Here is a 22,422-nt window from a genome sequence, read left to right on the forward strand (position 1 = left end):
TTCAGAGTATATTTAGCTGTCAGATCTTGTAGCAGTGGGTGCAGCAGTGAGTCCTCATCATCTGAGGATATTCTATTTCAGTGTTTTGATGATTTTAGTAGACGGAGTTAGTTGGGGAATTGTCCCTTCAACTCCACAGTTCAGAGAGGCTTTTCAGACAGATGTATTGATATTTAGTTTTCAGTACTGTATATTTAGATATTTGAACCTTATGGCCAGATTTAGCCAGTTTCTGCATTTATCATATTATATTATGCAGTGAACAGAAACAGATATCAGTGAAGGGTTAGCTTGTGGTCCCTTAGGGTCACGAGCACAGTATGGCATTCCGGTTCATGGGAATCGGGGCGTTACAATTTGTTGTAACAATGTTACTGGAAATAGTAGCGGCAATACAATTTAATATACACACCAAACAAAATCCTTAATTGCTTCTAATCTATCCTTAGCCTATTGATTAGCAGCATCACGTTGGAATTATTATACTAATTAAGCATCACAAAACTATTAAGGATTAATCTAACCAGAAGACGTCAAGAACTCCTTTCAATGCCACGATTGAAAAGAAACATACTGCTAACCGTTCTTCCCCATTTCCTTGGAAATATAATATTCTATTATACACACACACACACACACATACACACACACGCACATATATATATATATATATATTGTGAGTCATTCCTGCTTAAATTTTATTCTTATACATAGGTCTAAAGAGTTAATAAAATATCAATTAGTCTCATTATTATAAAATAATGTCTAAAAATAATGAGGTGTGTTAAAACAAGACAAATTTATAAAATAAATTTGTAAGGTCGTCACATCATGCACCACTAAAACAAATGTTCATCCTCAAACATAAAGTGAAAGAAGGTACCTGGGCTCTCAAAGAGATAAGGGTATCTACTCTGTATGTCGGACTCAACTTCCCAAGTGGCTTTCTCTATGGGACGATGCCTCCACTGTACCTTCATCAATGCTATGTCCTTTGACCTAAACTTTCTAACCTGCCTATCCAGAATAGCTATAGGCTCTTCCTCAAAATCCATAATCTAATCCAAACTCACCGAATCCCACCGAATTACATGTGAATCATCTGGATGGTACCTCTTCAACATAGAAACATAAAAAATTAGATGTACGGCTGAAAGCCCCGATGGCAAGTCCAACTCATTAGCCACTTGCCCAACTTGCTGAAAAATCTCAAAAGGGCCAATAAACCTCAGACTAATCTTTCCTTTCTTCCCAAACCTCATCGTACCCTCCATGGGTGATGCCTTCAAAAAACTCACTCAGCCAGTATGAACTCCAAGTCATGAACCCTCCTGTCAGTATAACTCTTTTGTCTACTCTGAGCCGCCAAGAGCCGATCCTGGATCAATCTCACTCGGTCCATCGAATCTCTCAACAAATCAGTACCCCAAGGTCTAACCTCAAAAAAATCAAACCATCCAACTGGGGACCTACACTTCTTACCATACAAAGCCTTGAATAGAGCCATCTGAATACTAGAGTGGTAGCTATTATTATAAGAAAACTCTACTAAGGGCAAAATCTGATCCTAATGACCCCTAAAATCCATTACACAAGCCCCAACATGTCCTCCAATACCTGAATAGTCTGCTCTGACTAGCCATCTGTTTGGGGATAGAATGTTGTACACATATCCAACTGAGTGCCCGACTCCCACTGCAAGTATACTAGAAGTTTGAAGTGAACTGAGTACCTCTATCTGAAATGATAGAAATAGGCACGCCGTGCAATCGAACTACCTCATGAATTTAAATCTTAGCTAATTTCTCTGCATTATAACTCATTTTTATAGGCACAAAATGGGTTGATTTGGTCAATCTGTCCACAATCACCCAAACCGAATCAAACTTCTCCAAGGTATGAGGATATCCAACTACAAAATCCACAGTGATACGCTCCTATTTCCACTCAGGAATGGGAATCATCTGAAGCAAACCACCTAGTTTTCTGTGCATATATTTCACCTACTAGCAATTCAAACACTTAGCCACAAACTCCGTAATATCTCTCTTCATCCCACACCACCAGTAATGTTGTTTAAGGTCATGATACATATTCACTGCACCTGGATAAATGGAATAGCGCAAATAATGGGCCCTTTCCATAATAGATTAAGTCAAATCACCCACTCTAGGAACATAAATCTACCTCTTAATCCTCAAGACACCCTCCTGGTCCAAAATTGCCTTCTTAGCCTTACCTCGCATCACCTTATCCTTGATAATACATAACTTTTCATCCTCAAACTAACAATCTCAAATATTCTCTATCAATTAGGACCTCTCCTCCATATATGCTAGAACTCTACCTAACTTAGAAATATTAAGATGCACGAAACTGTTAGCCAATCGTTGAACCTCCCTAGCTAATGGTCACTCTTCTACACTCAACAATACAAGACTACCTATACTAACTGCCTTTCTACTCCAGGAATTTTCCAATATATTAGCCTTGCTCGGATGATATAGGATATTCATATCATAATCTTTCAACAACTCTATCCACCTACGCTGTCTCAAATTAAAATCCTTCTGTTTGAAGATATACTGAAGGCTGCGATGATTAGTGTACTTCTCACAATGAATTCCATACAAGTAGTGTATCCACAACTTTAATACGAACACAACTGCTAGTAACTCTAAATTATAAGTAGGGTAATTTCTCTCATGTGGATTCAACTGCCTTGATGCATACGCTATCATCTAATTTCTCTTCATCAATACAACGCCCAAGCCAATACATGAAGCATCATAAAACACAGTGAAGCCCTAACCTTCAATAGGTAAGGTCAAGATAGGAGCTAAAGTCAATAAACTCTTGAGCTTTTAAAATCTCTCCTTGCACTTATCTGACCACTGAAAAGCCACATTCTTCTGAGTCAATCGAGTCATAGGAGCTATAATAAAAGAGAACCCCTGCAAAAATCTCCTATAATAGCCCCCCAACCAATAAAACTCTAAATATCTAAAGGTGAAGTAGGTTATGAACATTTCCTAACTGCCTCAACCTTGGCCGAATCGACTATAATACCATCTTTGGACACCACGTGTCCCAAGAATGCCACAAAATTGAGCCAAAATTCATACTTTGAAAACTTGGCATATAACTTCTCATCCCTCAATCTCTGGAGTACAATCCTCAAATATTTTGCATGATCTACCTCACTCTTAGAATACACCAAAATGTCATCAATGAACACAATCATAAAATAATTAAGTTAAGGTTGAAACACCCTGTTCATCAACTCTATAAACATTGTTGGGGCATTAGTTAACCCAAAGGACATAACTAAGAACGCATAGTGGCCATATCTAGTCTGAAAGGCACTCTTAGGAATGTCCGAAGCTCGAATCTTCAATTAATGATATCCCGATCCAAAGTCAATCTTTGAAAACATAGAAGCACCCTAAATCTGATAAAAAAAAGTCATTAATACATGATAGAGGATACTTATTCTTGATTGTCACCTTGTTCAGCTTTCGATAATCAATGCACATCCCCATAGACCCATCTTTCTTCTTCATAAATAACACTAGAGCACCCCAAGGTGGTACACTTGGTCGAATAAACCTATTGTTTAACAAGTCCTGAAGCTGATCATTTAATTCTTTCAGCTCAGCTGGCACCATCCTATAAGGAGAAATAAAATGGGCTTAGTGCCCAGCTCTAGATTAATACCAAAATCAATAGCTCTATCAGGAGGAACACTTGGAAGATCAGTAGGAAATACATCTACAAACTCTCTAACCACCTTTACTGACTCTTAAAAGGTGTCTCATTACCAGTATCACAAACATAAGCCAAATATGATAGACAACCCTTCTCAACTAATCATTGATCCTGAATGAATGAAATCACCTTCTTAGGATACGAACTCCAAACATCGCTCCACTCTAATCTTGGGCGATTAGGCATAGCTAAAGTAACTGTCTTAGTATGACAGTCCAGGATAACATGATAGGAATAAAGACAATCCATGCCTAAAATTATAAAGTAACCGGCTAGTGGTGCACCATTACCTCCCTGAGATCTGCCTCTATCCTTAACTGGGGGTGTTGCTGCTCTAATAGGGTCCTGATAACCCTGTTGTGGACACCGCTATCTGTATATTGGATTGTCCCTCCAAAGATGATCCAAACTACCATACTCATGACAAGACTTAGGAGCCATCAACTGTCAAGAATGACATGAATATCTGATATGGCCACCATGGCCTAAAAACCGCTGAGATGACCCATGTTAAGCCTGTCCCAAACCATAAGAACTCCAACCTAAATATCCACCCTCTAACATCTGCATCGCTGCCTAAAATAGCCTACCATATCGAGGGCAAAAATCTCTTTCGAATGAACCCCTACCAACAAATAAGGTACTACTAAATTAACCTGAAGTGCAGGACCTCTTGTCCCTCAGATCCCTATACTCCTTTTGATGCACCAAATCAAACTCCTTTGTTGATTCAAACACCCTCTGAAGAGAAGCCCCAGATTAGGCTACATTAAATAGACCTCTCTGATCCTAAGTGTCAAACCTATCATAAATCTCCTGATCATCTCAGCCTTGTATGGAAGGATCACCATAGCATAATGGGATAAGGCATATAATAGTCTCTCGTACTCAGCCACAGAAATGCCCTCCTATGTTAAATTCTAAAATTGATGCCTACGTTCTTCCCTCAAGTTATGAGGAATGAATCTATCAAGGAAGGCCTGTGCAAATATAGCTTAAGTCATTGGTAGAGAACCTATTAGCCTGGAGTCAATATAGGAGCGCCACCACTACTTGGCAGGACCACGCATCTGTAAGAAAATATAAGTAACCCCGTGGGAGTCAACCAGCCCCACACTCTGAAGTCTCTCATAGCAACTGATCAGAAACTCGTAGGCATCCTCATGCTGATCACCCTGAAACTACGGTGGGTCTATCTTTTTAAACTTTTTAAACTCTTATTGCTCCTCATCAGACATAACTGCCATAAATCCATCGGTAGCTCCAACCCATTGTAAAGGTATACCATCATACGTCGGTGTTGGATGAACCACTAGACCCTGATAGATCAGAATAGGCTGCTAATATCAAGTTTGACCCCTACCCTAACATGTGAAGCCTGCGGAGTACCAAGTGATCCACCTGTCTAAGCTATAGTCTCCAAAACTCCTAACACTTTATCCAAGGTTTTCTGAAGAAGTGATGCATTAACAAACCCAGGTGGTGCCTGACTTGGGCCCACATCATTATGTGGAACCTAAACATCATCATTACCAGCCTCGAACTCAATCTAGAGAAACCCTGTCCTACTACAAATCTGAGTGGCTCTTCGATCTCTCCCTCTACTACGACCCCATCCCTACCACATCTCCTACTCCATCTAGGTATCCCATCTCGATCGATTGGTTTGGGGGTTAGTAGGGGCTCCTAACCACTATTCTGAGGTACACGAGTCCTCACTATCTATGAGAGAATAAGATAAGAATTTTAGTATTTAAAGTTAAAAGATCAATATTGCTCGATAAGAGAGATAATAAAATGAATGTTTCTTAAAGTCCTATAGCCCTTCGAAGATAAGTAACGGACGTCTCCGCACCGATCCATGAGACTCTACTAGACTTGGCTTATATTTATGAGACCAATGAACTTGGGGCTCTGATACCCTTTGTCACAACCCAAATTTGGGACCGTGATGGCACCTATCCTATCCTCTATGATACTTAAGCCAACTATCCAATTCCAAGAACAACATCCCAAACTCATAGAGGCGAAAGAAAATAAGAACATAACAAATCCCAAATAATCTCATAAGTAGATTAATAGGCTGGTAAAATCAATACATAGATAATCTCATGTCTGAAAGTCACTAATACAAGCCACTAGATACAGAACCCAAGAAAGTTTGAGTACTTCAAAATGCAAAAATAGCATAAAGATAAGGTGAAGGAAGATTTTTGTAGTCTCTAAATCCAATAGCAGCTACCTCGAATCTCCAATGATGCTAGCAAAGAAGAACCAAAGAAATTAATGTCCGGAGGTCGTCGAATCTATACTTGTACGTAAGGTACAGAAAAAACAAGTGAGAGTATGGAACCACATATACTTAGCAAGAATTGTCGACCGACCCTAATTCAAAGTGGTGATGAGTGACACCACGTCAATCATCTAAAATAAACATAGAACCTGCACTCAGGAAAACCACTCTAATCTAACTGAATAGTCAAATTTAACAGTCATAAGAATATCATAATAAACTACAAGAAATTCTTAATCCAGTAAAATAAGTAACACATATACAATAAGTACAAGGTTAACAAATACACCTTAACCAATCTAAACCAAATGAATCAATGTAACGCAATGCAATGCATATGCTGTGTACACACTTACCGAGCAATGGCTTCAACGTCAGGACCTATGGAGGACTCGCAAGTTCTATGTACTATGCAGGTGTGCACTCTAATCCCAATAAATATATTGTGCATGTGTGCACTCCGATCCTAATAAATATACTATGAAGGCGTGCACTCCGTTTCCAATAAATAAATATATAATATTATGCAGGTGTGTACTCCAATCCTATATGAAATGCAATGCATGATGTGCAGGCATGTAACTCCGACCCCAAATCAATAATAAAGTCAAGCAAAGCACTTCGTATCTTAAGCCAGATCAGACCTCAATTTCAAAGTCAACTCAACTTATAAGGTGAGAGTATCATCATTAGCTAGATTTTTCAATGATTTATTTACCATAGAAAATTAGTCCATTAGAATAGAAAATAGGGAAAATAGTTTCAACATACAATTAACTTATTTTATCCCCTCAAACAATAGCGGTACCCACATAGATGCTCGTCACAATCACCTATATGGGACCCCATTTCCCATTACACCCATTACACATAACAAACAAATAAGCACTTCGAAAAAGAGTCTAAGAAAGTCTCAAATTGCCTCAAAGAAAACTCAAACGTCAATTGACAAACTTGTCCTTCCGCAAAGTCTCCAAATGATCAAAATCTGTTAAATATATATTTCCCATAAGAATACGAATCAAATGATCCACCCCTTAAATTCTTACTCTAAAAACCATAGGCCTAAACCTAAATTTTTTCGAAATCATAGCTACAAAACGCTAAGAAAATAAACATTCTGATATTTTCAAATTTCTACGAAATAAAAACATGAAACGGTGTGCATGCACCATCAACTTTTACCTATTGTCATTACATATTCATTATGTTCTATATATATTAGTAATTAAGGTTAATGATTTTTGTCATCATTCTTTCTACTAACTTAACAAAATTTACCCTAATTTGTTGTAACAATGTTACTGGAAATAGTAGCGGCAATACAATTTAATACACATGCCAAACAAAATCCTTAACTGCTGCTAATCTATCCTTAGCCTATTGATTAGCAGCATCACATTTTCATTATTCTACTAACTAAGAATCACAAAACTTTTGAGGATTAATCTAACCTGAGCATGTCATGAACTCCTTTCAAAGCCACGATTGAAAAGAAACGTACTGCTAATCGTTCTGCAGCCTTTCCTTAAAAATATCAGATTCTATTATTATTATTATTATTATTATTATTATTATTATTATTATTATTATATATATATGTATGTATGTATGTATGGTGAGTCATTCCTGCTTAAATTTTATTCTTGAGTAAATACATAATTACCCCCTGATCTTGTCCGAGTTTTGCAAAAAGATACCTAAACTTTAACTTCGACCTATTACCCCACAATTCTTTTTTATTTTGTTGCAAACACACCATTTTTCGTTGAATCTTAGTCACAACAAGAAGAGTGAAATACACTCACCAATCAGGTGTTGCCACGTGTAAAATACGTTTAATTTTATATATTTTTATTTTTTTAATATAATTTTCCTTTTTATTTAATTTAACACTTCACCTCACCCCCTCTTTCCCCCACCCCCAATCCAGCACCTCTCTTCCCCACCCTTTGCGTCCATCACCTCCCCCTCCCCCACATCTAGCACCTCCCCCTCCCCTTCCCCCTCCCCCTCCCCCTCGCCGTCTCGCATCCAGCACTTTCCCAGTCCAATTTTTTTTTTTGTTCAAATCAATTCAAAAATTAGTTTTATAATTGAATTGAGTTTTAAGGATAGTAAAATGATTGAATTGAGTTTTAAAGAAAGTTAAATGAGCTTTAATAAAGCTTTAATGGAGGAGCTTTAAAAAAAAGCTTCATTGAAAGAGCTTTAATGGTGACATTGTGTTAAAGAGCTTTGATGGTGTTGAAGAAGATATTATGTTAAAGAAGAAATGGTGGGTAGTTAAATCATATGATTTAATTGCAAAATGGAGCTTTAATGATATGATTTTAAAAAAAAAAACTTCAATGGAGGAGTTTTAATGGTGGCATTGTGTTGAAGAAGAAAGGATGGGGTTATGGTGATGATGATGATGTTGTTGTTGTGGGCGTAATTGATGATGTTGTTGTTGTAATTGATGTTGTGTGTTGTAATTGATGTTGTTGAGTGATGGTGATGAAGAAAAAGTTGGGGAAGAAGACAATGGTGGATGGGGGTTGCGGGGGTGGGGGGTATGAAATAATTTTTAAAAATAAATAAATATTAATTTTTTTCAAATTAATAAATAAATTATATATTAAATTATTTTACACGTGGCAACTTGTAATTGGTCAAAAAAAAAATCAAATTTGAGCCCTTTCACGCACCTGTGGAGCGTGTGTACATGCAGGGGGTCAAAATGGTGTGTTTCCAATGAAATAAAGAAGAATCATGGGGTAATAGGTCGAAGTTAAAGTTTAGGTGTCTTTTTGCAAATCTCAGATAAGATCAGGGGGGTAATTATGTATTTACTCTATTCTTCTACATAGGTTTCAAGAGTTAAGAAATATCAATTAGGTCTATTACTATAAAATATTGTCTAAAAATTATGAGGTGGGTTAAAACAGGACAAATTTATAAAATAAATTTGCAGGGTCGTCACAATAGTTATCTCGTCGATCACAAATATTTTTATGATTTCACCAATAAAAAAAGGGTCTCAATTGACAATTATTTATCAAAAAGACATGCTAATTTAATATTATAAATTTCAAGAACATAATAAAATTTTATTGTCATTATTGTAAATTAAAAAAAAAAATACAAAAATCACAAAAAAAAAACTTCTCAATCAGCAATTGCTTACCAAGAATAATGATAATTTGTTATTGTAAACATTAAGAATATACTAAAAATATTTCTAAAACAAACTTACCTCAAATCACAAGTAAATTTATCTCTTCAATCATAAATACTATCAATTTCTCAAGTAAATTTTCACACATTTTTGTTTTCTTTTTTCCTTCCTACAATTCTGATGTATCGTAATAAATATTTTTGTGAACTCCTAAATATAGTCCATCTCCAAAATATATGGTAAATTTTTTTTGCTTCTACACTTTTTTTTCTTTTTTTTCTCCCTACAGTTTTGAAGTGTTTTTTTTTCTTTTGTCACCCACAAAATTCAAAAAGTATAAATATTTTTGAAAAATCCTAAATATATGAGAATACAAAATCCTAACTATATGGTATGTTTTTCTATTACTCAATTCTACAAAGTTGTTTTTCTTTTTACAAAATCCTGAATATGTGGTAAGTTTTTCTATTACCCTTTTCTAAAAATTTTTCTTTTTTTCTAGAAATTCTGACATAAATGTTTTTTAATACCATTCATGCCAATTAAGATCTCTTTGGCAACGTGACCTATTTTCCTTAGAGCATAGTTACGTGAAATCCATGATTTAATAGGAAAAAAATTGTTTGAATTCTAATTGAAAAGAAAAAGAGAATTACCTAAATAATGAGTATTAATTAAGGCAAATTCATACTAATTTTATAACAAAAAGTTAAAAGGTTGTAACCCAAGTTTGATCTTTTTTTCCAATATTCTTTCCTTATATTTTAGGAATCATATATATATTTCTTATCATATATTATTAAGTTCATCCTATATATTTTAGGAGTCCTTAATTTAATAAAATAATAATTAAAAGAAATAGTAAAAAGATGATTTTTTCTGAATCCATAGACTTTTAATGAAAACAAAAAGTTCAAATAACATTTCTAAGGTCCTTCACGCTTTTAATATATTATAGATTATAGATATATATTCTAGATATAGCTATGTAGATGTGAAGTATGAAATAATATTAAATATTTAAATAATCAACAAAATAGCTTTTGTTATAAAATGATAATTTTTTGTTGTAAGAATTCAAATAGATAGTTCTCAAAATGCAACTTGTCTTAATTTTAGGCTAGACTATCCTCCTTTACTGTATATATAGATATGAAGTTTGAAATAATATTAAACATTTAAATAATTGATAAAATAATTTTTTTTTATATAAAATGATAGTTTTTTACTGTAAGAATTCAAATAAGTTGTTCTCAAGATGCAACTTGTCTTAATTTTAGGCTAGACTATCCTCATTTATTGTCTGTGTGTGTGTATGAAATATGAGAGAGAGAGAGAGAGAGAGAATATGTATGAAATAATATTAAATATTTAAATAATCAACAAAAAAGTTTTATGTTTTAAAATGATAGTTTTTTGTAGTAAAAATTCAAATAGATAGTTCTCAAGATGCCACTTGTCTTAATTTTTTGCTAGATTGTCCTCCTTTATTATATATCTAGATTTTTACCACATTATAAAGTATGAAATAATATTAAATAAATAAATAAATAAATAATCAATAAAACACAAAGTAATAAGAAATAATTAATTAGTAATCTTAATATGAAACAATTGAACAATCATAATAGTTTTCATCCAATATAAATCAATATTAATTGTTTTTTACCACAATATGAAGTATGAGATAATATTAAATATTTAAATATTCGATAAAATAACTTTTTGTTATAAAATGATAGTTCTGTGTTGTAAGAATTCAAATAGGTAATTATCAAGATGTCACTTGTCTTAATTTCAGGCTAGACTATCCTCCTTTATTAAATATATATAGATGTGAAGTATGAAATAATATTAATATTTAAATAATTGACAAACTAGCTTTTTGTTATAAAATGATAGTTTTTTGATATAAGAATTCAAATAAACAGTTCTCAAGATGCCGCTTGTCTTAATTTTACGCTAGACTATCCTTCTTTGTTATCTATAATCTATAATATATAAAAAGTGTGAAGGCCTTTAGAAAAGTGAATTGAACTTTTTGCCCTTCATTAAAAAAGTCCGCTTTAGACAAAACCGTCTTTTACCTTTTTCCCTACAATTAAATTCTTCAAAATAAATATACTAAATTTTTCCTACAATTAAATTCTTCCCAAATTTAATTTGGTTTGTACCTGGTTTCTTTCACCCAAAAAACACCCTAAATTTTCCTATAATTAACTTTTTCCAAATTTAGTTTTTCCCCCATTTTTTATACGTTTTCCCCCTAAATAATTGTAAAACATACAATTTTTTTCCTATACCGTAAATTTTCCTTTTATTAGCTTTTTTCAAGTTTAGCTTTTCCTCCATTTTTTATACTTTTTCCCCTAACTAATTGTAAAACATACGGTTTTTTTTCCTACTATACTTGATTAAAACACCTTTTTTTAGTTAATCCTATTTGGTTCCTACTTGGTTTCTTTCAACCCACAAACACCTTATATTTTTCTACAATTAAATTCTTTCCAAATTTAACTTTTTTTTACCGTCTTTTCACTGTTTTTTAAATTTATTATTTAATTATTTTTATTATATTAACTAGACTTACTAAAATATATGGATTCCTAAAATATATGGTAGGAGAATTAATTAATATTTTTCTTTCTATTAGAATTCCTAAAATATATGGTAGAAGAATTAATTAATATTTTCCTTTCTACTGTTTAATTAGAAAAGTACTTCTAAAATAGGACTCTATTAAGGAAATACTTCTATAAATATTGAGATGTACGTTAAACTAGAGAACAAGCCGATTTGCCTATTGGAAGAATATCATTGATGCTCATCTAACTTGATTCAATTGTATGTCTAGATTGATGGATGTTTGATTTTCTAACCCTCAACTTCTTCACTGTTTTTGTCAGCATAATAGAATTCAACAGGTGTGTGTGTCTGTCTGTCTGTCTCTCTCTCTCTCTCTCTCTATATATATATATATATATATATATATATATCTTTATTGTTTGTCAAAATTTTCGTGCAGACAAGAATTAGTTGGATCAAAATCGAAGCTTTGTGATCACTATGATTATTTTTTTATAGTTTACAGGTTGTAGATGAATGTCAGTTGGCTTTAAAGAATTTCTTGTGTAATGGTTAGGTTTAATTGTATTGTTTTAATATCTTTATTATCTTATTATTTTATTTTAATTTACAAATGCTAGATGAATGTGTGCCGGCTTTGAATTTTTTTTTAGGTAAAGATTAGGTTTAATTGTATCATCATAATATCTCTATTAGTTTGTTATTTTGTGGTAGTTTACAATTCGTTGATGAATCTTGATCGGGTTTGAGAAATTTTTGTGTGTAAAATTTAAATTTAATTGTATTTTTTTTATATCACTTTTATCATATTATTTTGTCGCAGTTTACAGGTGATAGATAAATGTTAGTCGGCTTTGAGTATTTTTTTTTTATATAAAAGTTAGATTTAATTGTATTATTTTGATATCTCTATTATCGTATTATTTTGTTATTGTTTACATGTGGTAGATGAGTGTCAGACAACTTTGAGAAACTTTATGTGTGTAAAATTTGATTTATTTGTATTATTTGATGTCTTAATATGGTAGAGGAATGTCGATCGAATTTTAAAAATATTTTTAGTAAAGATTAGATTTAATAAATAAATTCTCCATCCTTACATACTCAAAAGATATTAAATTTAATTACTATATTCATCTTTATTATTTAAACAAATATCCTATTTAATGTAATGTTTGAACTCATTAAAGTGAGGTACATGCGCAAGGCGCGTACACCTAAACTAGTATATTAAAAAGTGTGAAGGGTCTTAGATATGTCGTTTGAACTTTTTGCCCTTCATTAAAAGATTCTGCAATAGACAAAAAAGTCTTTTTATTTATTTTCTTTAATTATTAATTAATTATTAAAAATTAAATCATATTAAAATATATGGTAAGAGTAATATATACGGTAAGTTAGTATTGATATGATTCCTCCTATTATTAATTAGTTATTAAAAATTCAATCGTATTAAAATATATGATAAGAATAATATATATGCTAAGTTAGTATTGATATGTTTTCTTTTTTCTGTGTACATGAAAAAGAGTCTTAAATATATCTATGATACTAGTTTAGGTGTACGCGCCTCGCACGTGTGTTTAAATAATAAGATGAATACAATAATTAAATTCAACATCTTTGGAGAATTTATTTAGTTAAACCTAACATTTATCAAAAAAAAAATTGTCAAAACCAATCAACATTCATCTACCACCTGTAAACTACAAAAAAATAATACGATGATAGAAACATCAAAACACTATAATTAAATCTAACCTTTACACAAAAATTTCTTCAAAAACTTTTGACACTCATTTACTACCTATAAACTATAACAAAATAATACGATAATAGAGATATCAAAATAATACAACTAACTTAACCTTTGCAGAAAAAAATCTCAAAACAGAGATTTAAATATAATACATTTAAACCTAATCTTTATCTAAAAAATTTCTCAAAGCTAACAGACATTCATCTACCACCTGTAAATTCATCTACGGCCTGTAAAATACAACAAAATAATACAATAGTGATCACACCTGTAAATTACAACAAAATAATACAATAATGATCATAAAACTTCAATTTTGCTGAAAATAATACATGATATATACACACACACGTTGAATTCTATTATGTTGTCAAAAATAGTAAAAAAGTTGAGGTTTAAAAAATTAAGCATCCACCAATCTAGACATGCAACCAAATTAAGTTAGATGAGCATCAATCATAATTTTTCAACAACTAAATTAATTTTTTCTCGAGTTTAACGTGCATTTCAATATTTATAAGAAGTATTTTCTTAGTAGAGTCTTATTTTAGGAGTATTTTTCTATCATATTTTAGTAGTATTTTTCTAATTGATCAGTACAAAAGAAATATTAATTGATTCTCCTTTCATATATTTTAGGAGTCCCATATATTTTAGAAATCTAGTTAATATGATAAAAATAATTAAATAATAAATTAAAAAATAGTGAAAAGATAATTTTTTCTAAAAGGATGGTCTTTTAATGAAGGATAAAAAGTTCAAATCATTTTTCTGAGGGTCTTCACAAATTTAATATATTATATTAAAAGTGTGAAGACCTTTAGAAAAGTGATTTGAACTTTTTTCCCTTTATTAAAAGACTTTGCAATAGACAAAACTGTCATTTACCATTTTACTAAATTATTATTTAATTATTTTTGTAATACTTTAGGTGTTCCATTAAAATTTGGTTACTAATCTTTCTTTACTTATATATACTTTAAAATACTATTGATTTTCAATTATTAATTCACCTTCCTTATTTAAACATAATTAAAAATACTTGATTTTCAATTATTAATTTACCTTCGAGGAACTAACCAAATATGAACTTTAATACTAACAAAATACTACTTTACTAGTTATTTGTTGATCGAATTTGTGAGTCCCTTTTTAACAATAATTTAACAAAAATAGGTAGGCTATTTTGACAAGAATTTCGCTTAAAATAGAAAACAAATTAAGTAAATTTTATTTTTTAATGTTAGCATCCAAGTAATTTTATGAATCTTTGTCTCTTTACGTTTTCTATTTAATTTGTATTTGTATTTTCTTTGCACTTTGAAATTCTTTTTATCAGCTATTGGTTGTTCGTTGCTTTTAAATATTGATTTGATTGCCTAATTATGTGATTTTTTACATGTATTTAGTCAAATTTTGAGATTCGATTCTTAATTTTTGAGATTCTATCATAATTTATGTTTGTTAGGTTGTGACCTCACACGGAAGAATGTGGTAAGGATAAAAATTTTAAATCAAATTCTAAGCTTCAAAAGAACACAGATAATTGAGGTATAACTTCTATAAATTTAATTAACATATGATTTATTATTTTTGAAAGTTAGATGATCTATCTACATTTATTATTTAGGAGGAAATAATTCTCGCAATAATTTTTTTGATCAATCATATGTGGGTCAATTGATTAGTCACAAAGAAATTGAGGTTAAAGCTTTTAATATGCATCATGATGTTGTCGTAAGTGTATCATTAAATATTTACATTTAATTATGTACGTTCTTTTATTAAAGATATATACAATATTGATTTTGAGTAATTGAAGAAAGTAAAAAATTTGTCCATGTACGATCATTAGCTGTAGTAAGGTAAAGGAGTGATGTTGGACAAAATCGAAAGATAATAATATATTCTTACAAAATATTTTTTTATTTGTGTTTTCTTAATTTTATGACTTTTTTTCTCCTTTTCTGTTATATTTTATATTATGAATATTAGTCTCAACCCTAAATTGGATCGTAGAGTACTAATAATATTTATATTTTAATTTAATATGACCTATATGTACAACAAATGCTCATTTGTGGCTTAATTTTTCTCTAAATTTTTTCTTAGATGAGCAAAATTTTTTTAATTCATTAAATTTGTCATTTCATGTATATTTTTATTGATTAAGATGAAACACTTTTAGGGTCAAATTATATCTTTTAAATAGATTACAACATTCATTGTAACTCAATTGCTATTTTTTAATAATTTTATTTCTTTATATATAATTATATTTATCAATACAAGACACACGTGCAAAGTATGTACACTTGACTAGTAGTAAAAAAAAGAAAAGGGAATAACCAAAATATGAATCAAAGAAGTAGTACGTGAAATTTTACTTTTTTTGGCCCCCAAGGAGATGGTTGAGTTGGTTTAAGGGGGACTTCCCATAGCGGAGGTCGCGGGTTCGATCCACCCCTAATGCCTTCTCAATCGAGCTCGTCACACGGGATTTACCTAGTGCGGTTTACATCTCCTCACTACTAGAAAACTGTAAATTACATGGGGATTTTACTTGGGGAATAATATTGCAGGAAATACATGCGGATTTACCTACGAAAATATTAAATTCCTCAACATTAAAATATATTACCTGCAAACTATATATTTGCAACAAATTTTTCAGGTAAATTTGGCGTCATATTGCGCAAATTTCTTACTTGCAACATTACGTGGAAAAATATATCGGCGGGTATTTTATCTCTAGGCAAATCCATAGGCATACGGAGAAATATATATATTTTTTAAATCCGTAGAAAAATCCTCAGGTAATTTATCCTACGAATTTACTTAGAGATATTTTGGTGAAAATTTAAGTAATGGATTTTATTACCTACGAAATTATTTGGTAATTTTGTGCTGCAAATTTTGTAGGAGATTTATTCTTGGGGATTTACCTGCAAAATTATTACTTGTGACATTACCTGGGAAAATATATCGGCGGGTATTTTATTTTTAGGTAAATTCGCAGGTATATTAAAAAATATATATATTTTTTAAATCCGTAGAAAAATCCTTAGGTAATTTATCCTATGAATTTACTTAGAGATATTTTTGTGAAAATTTAAGTAATGAATTTTATTACCTAGAAAATTATTTGGGGATTTTGTACTGCGAATTTTGCTGAAGATTTATTCTTGGGGATTTACCTACAAAATTATTACTTGCGACATTAGATGAAAAATATATCGGCGGGTATTTTATCTCTAGGTAAATCTGCAGGTATATGGACAAATATATATATTTTTTAAATTTATAGAAAAATCCCCAGGTAATTTATCCTACGGATTTACTTAGAGATATTTTGGTGAAAATTTATGTAATGAATTTTATTACCTGAGAAATTATTTGGAGATTTTGTGCTGCGAATTTTGTTGGGGATTTACCTGCGAAATTATTACTTGCGACATTATCTGGGAAAATGTAGTAGCGAGTATTTTATCTCTAGGTAAATCTATAGGTATATGGACATATATATATATATGTGTGTGTGTGTGTGTGTGTGTGTGTGTGTGTGTGTTTTAAATCCATAGAAAAATCTCAGGTAATTTATCCTACGGATTTACTTAGAGATATTTTGGTTGAAATTTATGTAATGAATTTTATTACCTGGGAAATTATTTGGGAATTTTTTGCTGCAAATTTTGCTGGGGTTTATTCTTGGGAATTTACTTGCGAAATTATTACTTACGACATTACCTAGAAAAATATATCGGCGAGTATTATATATATATATATATATATATATATACTTTCTCAGGTAATTTATCATACAGATTTTACGTAGATATATTTTGGTAGAAATTTATGTAATGGATTTTATTATCTGAGAAATTACTTGGGAATTTTGTTCTGCAAATTTTGCTGGGGATTTATTCTTGGGGATTTACCTGCGAAATTATTACTTGGAAAATTATTGAGGGATAGTGTTGCTACAAATTTAGCTGAAATTATTTCTTGGAGATTTAACTGCGAAATTATTACTTGAAAAATTATTGGGGGTTGTGTTGCTACAAATTTAGCTGAAATTATTTCTTTGAGATTTACGTAGGATTTTTGTGACTTAAAAAATTTAAATATGAAAAGGATAAACTTGAAGAATAAAAAACATAAATTAAAAAAAAAATTAGACACTAAATCGGTGGACACGTATTATCAAGTAAAAGATGATCAAGAAATTAAAATTAGTTTATTGACATAAATGGTATCACAAATGTATTAGAAGCAATTTTAAATTTTATGTTCATAATTTATAGGTGTCCATTTTGAATTATTGGTATCGTTAATTTTAAAGTAATATATTATGTGCCGTATTTTTATTTACACAATTTATTTATAACTAATCTGTGAATAATTATATTATTTATTTTACTATTATTATTATTATTATTGTATTAATCTGCAACCTTAGTCAATTTAATTTTTTCCAATTTATTTACTTTCTAGCCTGATTTGGCAATTTATAACAATTTTAGCCTAATTTTATTCAATTTATTACAATCCTAGCCCAAATTGTGTCGAACTCAATTTCAAATTTCATTCAATTTTTTTAACCAAATTCTTAATATTTAGATCTCAGTCGTTGATCAATATTTATTTATTATTATTATATTTAAATAGCAGTCTAATTCAATTCAATTATCTTCTCAATTTTATTTAAATTCTAGCCAACCTTATTTCTACTTGATGTCAATTTTAATCGATTTTTGAATTTAATTTGGTTCATTTTAAATCAAATTTATATTGAGTCTTATTATTTTCCTAGTTATTATTATTATTGTTGTTGTTGTTGTTGTTCTTGTTGTTGTTGTTGTTGTTGTTACGACTTTCCTACATTTATTAAATAGCAGTCTATTCAATTATTAAAAATAATAATTTTATTTATTTATTAATTTTAATTTTATATAGTTCATATATTTATTAAATATCAGCCTAATTCAATTCAATTTTCCTAATTTATTTAAATTCTAGCCACTTATACTCAATTTGTGTCAATTGAGTTTAATTTGACTCAATTAAAATTCCCAATTCAACTTTTCTAACCCAATATCTAATCTCAATTTGACTCGTCTCCTCAATTCTAATCTCAACCTCTCATCATATTTGATCAATGGTCAATATTAAATCAATTTTCACTAATATTTTTCTTGAAATTGGATAGCTTCAGACTATTTTTCTTGAATCGAGGGTCTATTAGAAACAACCTATTTACCTCAACGGTAAGGTCTGCGTATATTGTACCCTCCACAGATCCCAATTTGTTGGACTTAATCGGGTTAGTTGTTGTATTCATTTTCTCGAAATCTCATAGAGAAAACAATCAAAAGACGTCACCTTGATTTTTTTTTAATTATTATTATTATTATGCTTAATTTATTTCAATTTTATTATCGGTAATTTTTATATAATATTTTCTATGTGACATACATAATTTATTGTAAGAATAACAATTTTTATAATATTTTTTAATTTAGTATTACTACGTGTCATTTTTTTATTTACACAATTTATTTATAACTAATCTGAGAATAATTATATTATTTATTTTACTATTATTATTATTTTATTAATCCGTAACCTTAGTCAATTTAATTTTTTTTCAATTTATTTATTTTCTGGCTTGATTTTGCCAATTTATAGCAATTTTAGCCTAATTTTATTCAATTTATGACAATTCTAGCCCAAATTGTGTCCAATTGAACTCAATTTCAAATTTCATTCAATTTAATTTTTTAAACCAAATTCTTAATCTTTAGATCTCAACAGTTGATCAATATTTATTTATTATTTTTATAATTAAATAGCAGCCATAGTTGATTCAATTATCTTCTCAATTTTATTTAAATTGTAGCCAACCTTATATCTAATTGATGTTAATTTAAACCTATTTTTGAATTAATTTGATTCATTTTCAAACTAAATTTATATCGAGTCTTATTATTTTCCTCGTTATTATTATTATGTTATTATTATTATGTCATTTTTAAACAATCAAAAGATGTTACATTGATTTTTTTTAATTATTATTATTATTATTATTTTATTATTATTGTTATATTTATTTGTTGACTCCCAATTTTGACCGTTCTATACCCCTTTAGGCTAATATTTTAGCAAAATTATTCAACTTCAAATATTAATATTTGTACACATTATTCTTGTATTATATAAATAACGACGTGTCATATCCATGATTTTAAAATATACAGATTATTTTTTTATTGCTTTTTATTTATCATTTTTACACTTTATTAATTCAAATATAATATTTTACATAATTTTGTTCGTAGAATTATTTTCACAAATATGCAAACTCACAATCTACCAATACATTATCTAATTTTCATTATTATTATTATTATTATTATTATTATTACTACTACTACTACTATTACTACTATTACTACTACTATCGACAATTTTATATAATAATCTTACGTAGCATTCATTTCACATGCATGATTATTTTAATATTGATATATTATCATTTTTTTCTCGTTATTATTATTCCGCCTTTATCATTATTATTAAAATAGCATCCTAATTTAAATTGATTTTCCTAATTTATTTAAAATTTAGCCAATTTATATTCAATTAATGTCAATTTTAGCCAATTTGACACTAATTCTATTTTTTAACCCATTTTAAATTTATTCTAATCTTAACCGTCGATCAAAATCGATCCAACGACTGAGATCTGATCAACCTCTCTTTCCTTTAATACCAAAATACTAAACCCTAACTCTCATTTTCTCCAAACAGTCGCACATTTCTCTTTCTTTCTCTACTCTTCATCTCTGTAAACCTTACTGCCACTCATTCACCAGCGAAATTTCCTTTCCTCCACTACGTCAAACCAACACCGATCATACCAGAGAAATTGGCAAGACTCCAGCCAACATATAACTCCCGTCGGTGACCACGCCGCCAGCCAGCGAAATATCCTCTCCTCCACCACATCGAACAAACGCTGGCCATACCGGAGACCCCACCGCTGCCTCAAACCAGCCGCCACCATCTCTCACCACAATCAAACCGGTGGCCGCCATCCCCACTGTCAAACGAACCAGCCACCGTTACTGATCAGCAAACCAGGTTTGGGAATCGATTGCTTGCTGCCCTAGTATAAGAGCGTCGATTGCTTGCTGCCCTAGTTAATAAGGTTTGTTGTTTTCTGATACTCTTTTTCTTCACTGCTTTATATGAGTACAGATAGTAAGGTTATTTATGTTGATATTCCATTTCATAGATAAATTATATCCTGATGTTGGACACATTGACAACCCCTTATTTAATGTTCCCTTTGGTGATAGGAGAAAACGTTACCTTTCTCTATTTTGGGATTTTCCAGGATTCCTATTCCTATAATTTCTCTTAGCAATTAAGCTTTCTATAGTATATGATATATGATATATATTTATACGTATTCTTCTTTTCTTAGCTTAAATTAGTTTATGTAAATTCTTGTAATCCCTCTTATCTTTGGCTGATATTGTTGATTCTTGTTTATTTGAGATAAATCAATCATTGCCACCTTTTTTTTGCTGGCGTCCAAACACAACCTTAAAGAAATAAGTGAAGTGTCAAAAATTTAATGTAGTGTAGTGACTTGTAATGTGTACTTACGACTAAAGAATATGGTTAAGTGTAGTCACTTGGAATGTGAACAAAGTTACTTTAAATTGTGAACTCAATACTTGAAAATAATTAAATATAGTGTTTTGAAATGTATACTAGTGACTTGAACTGTGTACCGGTGACTTGAAAATAGTTAAGTGTAGTCTTGAAATGTGAACTTACTTTAAATTGTGAATTCGTGACTTGAAAATAATTAAATGTAGTGTTGAGACGTATACTAGTGACTTGAAATGTGTACTAGTGACTTGAAAATAGTTAACTTTAGTTACTTGAAAATATGATTAAGTATAGTGACTTGAAATGTGTACTAGTGACTTGAAAATGGTTAAGTCTAGTTACTTGAAATGTGAATTAGTTACTTGAAAGTGCTTGTGTACCTCATCGATTGATCTATAAGAGAATGGTAATTATAAATCTTTTTAAATATATTTCTTTGAAGAAAATAATATCATATTCAATATTGATAATATACATATCTTTTTTTGAATATAGAAAGAACCTACTGTAAAAGATCCTTCTGTTTCAGAATTTTATTTTCGAACCCATCGCAAGAAAAGTGATGAAAGTTGGGTAAATGAGAAAGATGAAGCTACTTATGTAAGTGTTCATTTACTCTGTTTACTAGTTGAGTTCATTTCAATCTTGAAGTAGTGAAGCCGTGTGGGGCCAATTTTGATTCACTACAACTTGTTGCAATCTTGTACTCTTAAAATCTAGTTTTTGTTGTAATCTTAAAGTCTAGTGAAGCCGTGTTTGGCCTATTTAGATTCACTAGCATTGTTTCTGACATCTTGTTGTTCTTGTTGTGGTTTGCTGGCTAGTGACTATCCTCCTTTATTGGATATATAGATATGAAGTTTGAAATAATATTAAATATTTAAATAATTGATAAAATAAATTTTCATTATAAAATGATAGTTTTTTGTTGCAAGAATTCAAATAAGTAGTTCTCAAGATGCCACTTGTCTTAATTTTAGACTAGACTATCCTCCTTTATTATGTGTCTGTGTGTGTGTGTGTGTGTATATATATATATATATATTAAAGAGAGAGAGAGAGATATATGAAGTATAAAATAATATTAAATATTTAATTAATCAATAAAATAACTTTTTGTTATAAAATGATAGTTTTTTGTTGTAAAAATTCAAATAGATAGTTTTCAAGATG

Source organism: Capsicum annuum, unplaced genomic scaffold (genome assembly GCF_002878395.1).
Source record: "Capsicum annuum cultivar UCD-10X-F1 unplaced genomic scaffold, UCD10Xv1.1 ctg2683, whole genome shotgun sequence".
In the NCBI taxonomy this organism is placed as follows: domain Eukaryota; kingdom Viridiplantae; phylum Streptophyta; class Magnoliopsida; order Solanales; family Solanaceae; genus Capsicum; species Capsicum annuum.